The 7,145-nt window shown below is 49.4% G+C and overlaps 1 protein-coding gene and 1 non-coding gene across 2 annotated transcripts in view; both read left to right on the top strand.

The window, feature by feature from the left end:
- Positions 1-6,050: 6,050 nt before the first annotated feature.
- On the top strand, positions 6,051-6,132 carry TRNAL-AAG. Its single transcript has one exon. It is a non-coding gene; the product is annotated as a tRNA-Leu (tRNA).
- Positions 6,133-6,292: 160 nt separating this feature from the next.
- POLR3E (polymerase (RNA) III (DNA directed) polypeptide E (80kD)) overlaps positions 6,293-7,145 on the top strand; it is a 55,844-nt gene continuing 54,991 nt past the window's right edge. Inside the window, exon 1 of the mRNA XM_015426202.1 lies at positions 6,293-6,430. The gene's annotated coding sequence lies outside the window, so the exon portion shown is untranslated. The remainder of the gene's footprint in view (positions 6,431-7,145) is intronic.

Below are 7,145 nucleotides of genomic sequence, written 5' to 3'. Positions count from 1 at the left end.
CTTTACACATTTACCTTATAATTCGGTTAATATCGGTTAATATTAATATCGGTTAATATCCCAGGAGTGTGCCCCTGCGGATCTCCCTGCTGAGCAAATGGGTCTGCCCTTCCACTCCCTCTCTGCCCATCTAGCAGTGGGAAATGGAGGCGGGTGCTACGATGGTTGTCGAGACAGGGCCTTTCTATCAGGGACTTGAACTTCGAGCTGGAAACTGAGTCAGGGAGGTTTTTCCCCAGTCAGTTGGAACTACCTGCTCTCCGTTTCCAGGGAGGAGGAGGAGGGGGCAAAGGATCTATTGAGATTTTTTTTTTAATTGGCATAATATTTGATTGGCCAGCTTCTGTGGCAGTTCACATTTATTTGCTGACCCATTCATGTGCTGTGTGACCGCACTAGCAGTCTGCGGCCCTGACATGGGGCAATGTAGGCATGCTATAAGTGCACATGACTGGCCCAGCTCATGTGGTAAGTGCATTTATGCATGGGATGCTGTGCATAGAATGCACAAAAAAAGCAATCTATAGGGCTGCGTTCTGGTTTGCTTGTGCCACGGATCTTTTGCCCTGGGGCAGGGCCGGTTGTCAGCATACGCTGAGCTGGGGCAGCTGCCGGGGCCCTCGGCCACACACAGTGCCCAGTAAAAAGGTAAAAGGCCCGAAAGCCAGTCGAATCCAACTCTAGGGTTGCGGTGCTCATCTCCGTTTCAAAGCCGAAGAGCCAGCGCTGTCCGAAGACGTTTCCGTGGTCATGTGGCCGGCATGACTAAACACCAAGGTGCATGGAACGCTGTTACCTTCCCACCGAAGTGGTACCTATTTATCTACTTGCAATTTCTTGCTTTCGAACTGCTAGGTTGGCAGGAGCTGGAACTAGAGATGGGAGCTCTCTCCGTCATGCGGCACACTCGGGTCTCGAACTGCTGAAGTACCGACCTTCTACAGCCTGCAGATCAGCGTGTTAACCACTTGAGCCACCACAGCTACACCAGTACTGCTGGGCAAAGGGCTTGCAGGCAGTGTGGGTGGCTGTGCATGCTGGGGGGAAGGCTCACGAGCCGGGGGAAGAAAGGTGAGAGGGACAGAAAGGGAGGTACAAGGGGAGGGTCTGGTGGTAGGCAGAGGGGTCCCTGGGCACACTGTGTCCTGGCTCCCCCATAACTTGGAACATGCTTGGGGGGGGGAGGTCTCCAAAAACCTGACAAAGGCTCTTGAGCCTCAGATTGTGTGGATCCATTCCACTAGCAGAGGCTTTTCGCCTCAACTGAAAGAGCCTTCCCTAAATCCCTAAAGATGAGCCCCAAACATCGGTGGGCTTGCTCCTTCCACTGGCGGAAAGCACTTGCATTTGGCAGAACAGATTCATGGGATCTAACCCGTGGAATTTCCCTTTTGTTTCCTCTGTCTGAATGGGCTTTCTTGAAAGACTGCAGTGTAAATTCTCTGCATCTTAGCTGTTGGCCAGATGACAGCCATCCCTGATTGCTTTGAGGTTGACTCGTGTTTACTGAACTATGCACAACTTATTTCATTTAATTTCTGTAATTTTTTTTTTACTGTGTGTTTGTAATGGATAAACTTTTGGGAACGGCTTTGCCGTATTACTAAAAGGCATCGTGATTTTAAAAAAACTAAGCGATTAGTCTTGCAAAATACACAATGGAAACACTTGATAGCTTTAATAGGAGATTAGCAGTTGGCTTACCAAGGAACGCAGGCCCAGTGAAGATATTTAGCATGCGGAATATGCAAATCTTGCTTTCTCCCCTTTTTTCTCCCCCCCCCATTTATCGTGCCCTTTAAGTCCTCCAGTTTTGTTTTCTTACTAACTACATTTAATTTTTGCCACACTCTTGCAGAGGATGATGCCGAATTCTTCTGCTGTACCTTTTAGCCTCAGGTAGTGATATTTTTGATACTTTCTAGTTTTGGGCTGACTTATACATGACTTAATATCTGCAGCATCCGAGGCATGTCTGAATGGCCCAATCCATATCAGATTCCACAGACCGTGCTTCTGTGCCATATTCTTCTCATCCCCTCAACTGCAGTCCTCAAGGGATGAAAAAACAGGTGATATCCTTGCATGTGTGAATGGGCCTTACACAGTCTACACGGTGTTTTTATAAGCTTTGTTCAGCGGAAACTCATGAGGACTTTGCTTTTGGAGTTGAATCTCTGGGACATTTCTCTGCAGCTGCGTCTGTCTCACCATTGCAAGTGTATACAATAAAACAGGTTAACTGTTTGGCTTTTGATTTAATTACCCAACTCATCGTCAAAGAAAATAGATTGTTACCTCTGCAACTGAAGCACTTTTTTCGGGGGCGGTGCGCAGTGGTCTACAGTTTGAAATGTACAAGGATTCCTTTTCGACTTTGCTAGAAAATAAAAAATGTTTTATAATGAATGAAATGGTTTCTGTTATTGGTGGAAGTTTTGGTGGCCCAGAATAACTGGATTCCAGACTTTCAGAACTCCTGACCTGGATGGCTAGCCCAGTCACACCAGATCTCTGAAGCTAAGCAGGGTCTGCCCTGGTTAGTATTCGGATGGGAAATCCGGGGTTGCTATGCATGAGGCCTGGTTTGGCAAACCACCTCTGTTAGTCTCTAACCTTGAAAATCCTGTGGGGTCACCAAAAGTTGGCTGCAACTTGACAACACTTTACACACACACAGACTTTGTGAACACACATATGCCTGACTCCAGGTCAGCTTTGGTGTAGTGGTTAAGAGTGGCAGGTTCTCATCTGGAGAACCAGGTTTGATTCCCCACTTCTCCACATGCAGCCGGCTGCGTGACTTTGGGTCCATCACAGTTCGAGCGGTTCTCACAAGAGCAGTTCTCTCAGAGCTCTCTCAGCCCACCTACCTCACAGGGTGTCTGTTGTAGAAACAGGAAAGGAAGGAGATTGTAAGCTGCTCTGAGACGCCAAGTGAAGGGTGGGGTATAAATCCAACTCTTCTTCCTCTTCTTCCTCTTCATTTGTGGGGCAGAGACTCTAGGAACTCAGGTGGCACCCTTTCACCTCACCTATCATGGAGCCGTGCCTCTGCCCTCCAAAGCTTTCTGGCAGTGATGGAATTTGAACCCACACCCATCATGCACACTTGAGAGAGTGTGAGAGAGAGCCCAGCACACACACAACATTTCGATATACAGGGCAATGTGATCGAGCGAACAGGGTGTGCGGCTGGCTGGAATGTGAGCACAGCACCCACATACATACAAGCCACACGTCCATGTAGACTCCATGCCTGGGAATGTTGGAAGAACAGCATGCCAAGCTGTGGGGATGGAGCAGTTGGGTGTCCATCCTGCAGGGGGTGCTGTGCCCACAACTGGGGTTCCTATGCATCAGCAGGGTGGGCGGGTGGGTGGGAGCAGGGTCTTCTTGACCTTGGTGTGTGCTGGTCTGCCTAAGAATACAGGGCTTCGTCCAGTGAGTCTATGCAAGGTAACTTTTCCTGGCATAAATCCAAAAGTTCCAACTTTGCCTCCATCAAACACAGCCGAGAGACAGCTCTGGGCTTGGTCAGGGATCCCAAGCGTTACCTTCACCTTAGGGTGCAATCTTATGCCTGGTTTTCTTGTGACTAAATTGCATTGATGTAGGTGGGTCTGACTTCCAAGGAGGAAAGCATCAAGTAAATACCCAGCCATCATAAAGAGCAGAATATTACAATACCAGAGGGTGACATTAGGAGATGAAAAAATAAGGCCAAGGCCAATGGTGCAAAATCAGGTAAAACTATATTTTATTAGTTAAAATTTCAAAAAAAAAAAAACACTAACAGGCTTCGTCACGTCAGGGGAATCTGTAATATATACAATTACACCACTGAGTGTACATAAATAATGGTATAGTTAAAATTATATAAATATACGAGATATTATGTTAAAAGTCAAAATCCAGGTCGTAAAATATCAATCACATACACAACTGCTAGAGTGTATTCTGTCTGCATGAGGAAAAGGAACTCCTTGTCAATAGGAGAGATGAGATAAAGCTGTCCAGCACCCAGCAGGTTTTGGCTCAAAACTGAGTCTTTTTCTGTGCCTCTTGCAATAATTCTTCATCTGATCAATATTTTACAACCCGGATTTTGACTTTAAATATAATATTTAAATTAAATTAATTAAATTACATATACATAATACTGGGGGGATGACAAAACATTTCTAGCCTTTGAGGCATGGAAGTTCTCTATTGTTACTAACAGGTGAGGATGTACCTACAACACAATCCAAAACACAGAGTTGTGTGATGTGCCATCCAGTCACGTTCGACTTACGCCAACCTTCAAAACATCCTCTCGTTCACAGCCTTGGCCCGGGCTTCCTGGACTGGGTCCATCCTGCTCATCCTGGGTCTCCCTCTTTCCCAGCTGCCTTCCACTTTCCCTAGCATTATTGTCTTTTCCAGTGAGTCTTGTCTTCTCATAAGGTGATCAAAGTACAGTGGCTGTGGTGGCGGCAAGTTCTCTCAGGGCCAGGCCACAGCTGAGTTATGGCGACCCCGTACAGTTTTCAAGGTTAGAGAGGTGGGGTTGCCAGGTCTGGGTTGGAAAATACCTGGAGACTTTGGGGGTGGATCCAGGAGAGGGTGGGGTTTGGGAGGGGCCTCGGCATGGTCCAATGCCACAGAGCCCACCCTTTGAAGTAGCCCTTTTCTCCAGGGGAGCTGATCTCTGTCAGCTGGAGATCAGTTGTAGAAGCGGGAGATATCCAGGCCCCACCTGGAGACTGGCAACTCTATTTGCCACTGGCTGCTTCACTGTGGTGACGCCGACTTCCTTGTTGGTCTCCCATCCAAGTACTAACCAGGCCTGACCCTGCTTAACTTCTGAGATCTGACCAGACTGGGCTAGCCTGGGCCATCCAGGTCAAGGTACCAGACATTCAGAGGTGGTTTGCCATTGCCTTCCTCAGCACAGCGACCCTGGAACTGCTTGGTGGTCTTCCAGCCAGCTATTATGCAGATCATGGGCTCTCTTTCCGGATCATGGGGAAGTGCCATACCCTCAGTTTTAGCTTCCAGGGAAAGTTCAGGCTTGATTTGGTCTAGAACCCACCACTTATTTGTCTTTTGATCGGTGCATGCAATGCATAAAACTCCTCCACTAACAAGACTTACTGCCTTCACGCAATCCATTGAAATCAACGGGCACCTTAAATGGGTGTGTAAACTGTTTAAGACGGCAGTGAATGCCTTTAATGGTTTTTAAAATAACGTATTGCTTGAATGCACAAGAGGCGTTAAAACACAAACACGTTGCTTGATTCAAAGCGCATCGTCCCCTTCACAGGTTATGCGATGGCAAACACATGTGCATGCGGGAGGGGAGCCAAAGTAACCCCCCCAGTTTTGCATGGGGGGCGGTGGAAGAGGGCTGACCACGTGGCGTGCATTTGGGACGTCGTCGGGAGTTGCGGGGATCCGTTTCAGACGTGGAGGGGGTCTGCCGGGTGAGTCGGCTGTAGTAAATACTAGGACCCTGACCCTGCACCGTTTGGGGGGCTACGTTTTATTCCACCCTAGACTGTTTTCTTCGCAGTTCCTGATCTCTCCGTCTTTAAGGTGCGGCTGGACTCGTGTTTTGTTTAAATATCCGCTCTAGAGAACAAAATAGCAATCAGATGCGTTCGTTTTGCTTAGGCGATTTGATTTTCGAGTCGTGGTTTCCCGAGCTACGATTTTGGAATTTCCCACAAGCATTGAAAGAGGATGCATTACTAAGTAAAGTATTAGAACAAAGTTGGAGTCCGGTGGCACCTTGGAAGACCCAAAATTTTTAATTTGGTGGCATAAGCTTTGGTGTGTATGCATGTGCATGCACATGACAGTTTATGCCTAGAATTAAACTTTGTTGGTTTTCAAGGTGCCACGGACGCCAACGTTGTTCTGTTGCTTCAGAGCTACACAGTCACCCACCTGGATCTAAGTAACATTGGCTCGAGAGCTTTTACATGAAGCAAAGGAGGGGGGGAGCTATTATTTGCGTAAAAGAGATGAGTATATTCTGGTAACTCCCAATACCTAAACATGGTAGCGTGGCCGAGCGGTCTAAGGCGCTGGATTAAGGCTCCAGTCTCTTCGGGGGCGTGGGTTCGAATCCCACCGCTGCCACAAAGCTTTTGCCCAGCCTTCGGTTTTGGAAGCAGGGGAAGCAACGCGCGGCTCCATCCGCACAGCACAGCGCCACCTGGCGCCCCTCGGCCGCCGCTGCCACATCGCCGCGGAAGCATTGTGGGTAAGAAGGCGGCCCTGAACCTCCCCACGTGTTCGCAGGAGTTACAGCAACATGGCCGCTGGCTGAGATTCTTCCTGCCCCTCGAGTGGACCTGCCCGGCACGCTGCTGCCAGCCTGGGGGAGGGCAAGAGGAGGCCGCCCCCTCCCGCCTCTGCCGGCCCACTGGAGTGCCAGGTAGGAAAAAGAGGGACGGGGCCGGTCGCTTTTTGCAAACCCTTGGGGGGGTCCTGGGTTGCGGGATATTCATCTGCAAGGCCCGGAATCGTGATGTGGACGCGTTGGCATTGCTGCAAATCCGGGCCGGGGGGGATGTGGAATCTCTCTCGTGTCCGATATTAGAAAGTCTATGAAGCGGCAGAATCCCAAGGGCTGAGGCCGGCGACTGTCGTCGTGAATGGGAAAAGCCACACGAATGAACGCCCTGTTTGGAAAAGTTGGAACCCGGGCACGACTTTCCCCCCTCCCTCCGTAAACCTCCCTTCTTGCTGCATGGTTGCATCAGACCGTGGGGATGCCATTCTCCAGGCGGGACCCGGGGATCCTCAGAATTACAGCTTGTCTCCAGACTACAGCGATCAGTTCCGCTGGAGCGAATGGGGGCCTTTGGAGGGTGGACTTAATGACATCACACCTCACTGAACTCCCGGGCTCCATTCCCAAATCTCCAGGAGTTTCCCAACCTGGATCTGGCAACCCTACCCCCACCCCCACCAGTGGTGCCTTCTTTACCAGCGTGAGGCTGCAATCCGGAAGACACTTCCCCTAGGAGTCAGCCCCTTGGAATTGGTGGGGCTCGCTCCCAAGTAGACCTGTTTAGGATTTGCTCCCTGAGTCTTTGAAAGGGCTAGGCTCGTTGTTATTTTTAAAGCCGTCCCTAAAGGAGAAACAT

Source organism: Gekko japonicus, unplaced genomic scaffold (genome assembly GCF_001447785.1).
Source record: "Gekko japonicus isolate JY-2015 unplaced genomic scaffold, Gekko_japonicus_V1.1 scaffold384, whole genome shotgun sequence".
Classification (NCBI taxonomy): Eukaryota; Metazoa; Chordata; class Lepidosauria; order Squamata; family Gekkonidae; genus Gekko; species Gekko japonicus.
This window is presented reverse-complemented; position numbering and strand designations above follow the sequence as displayed.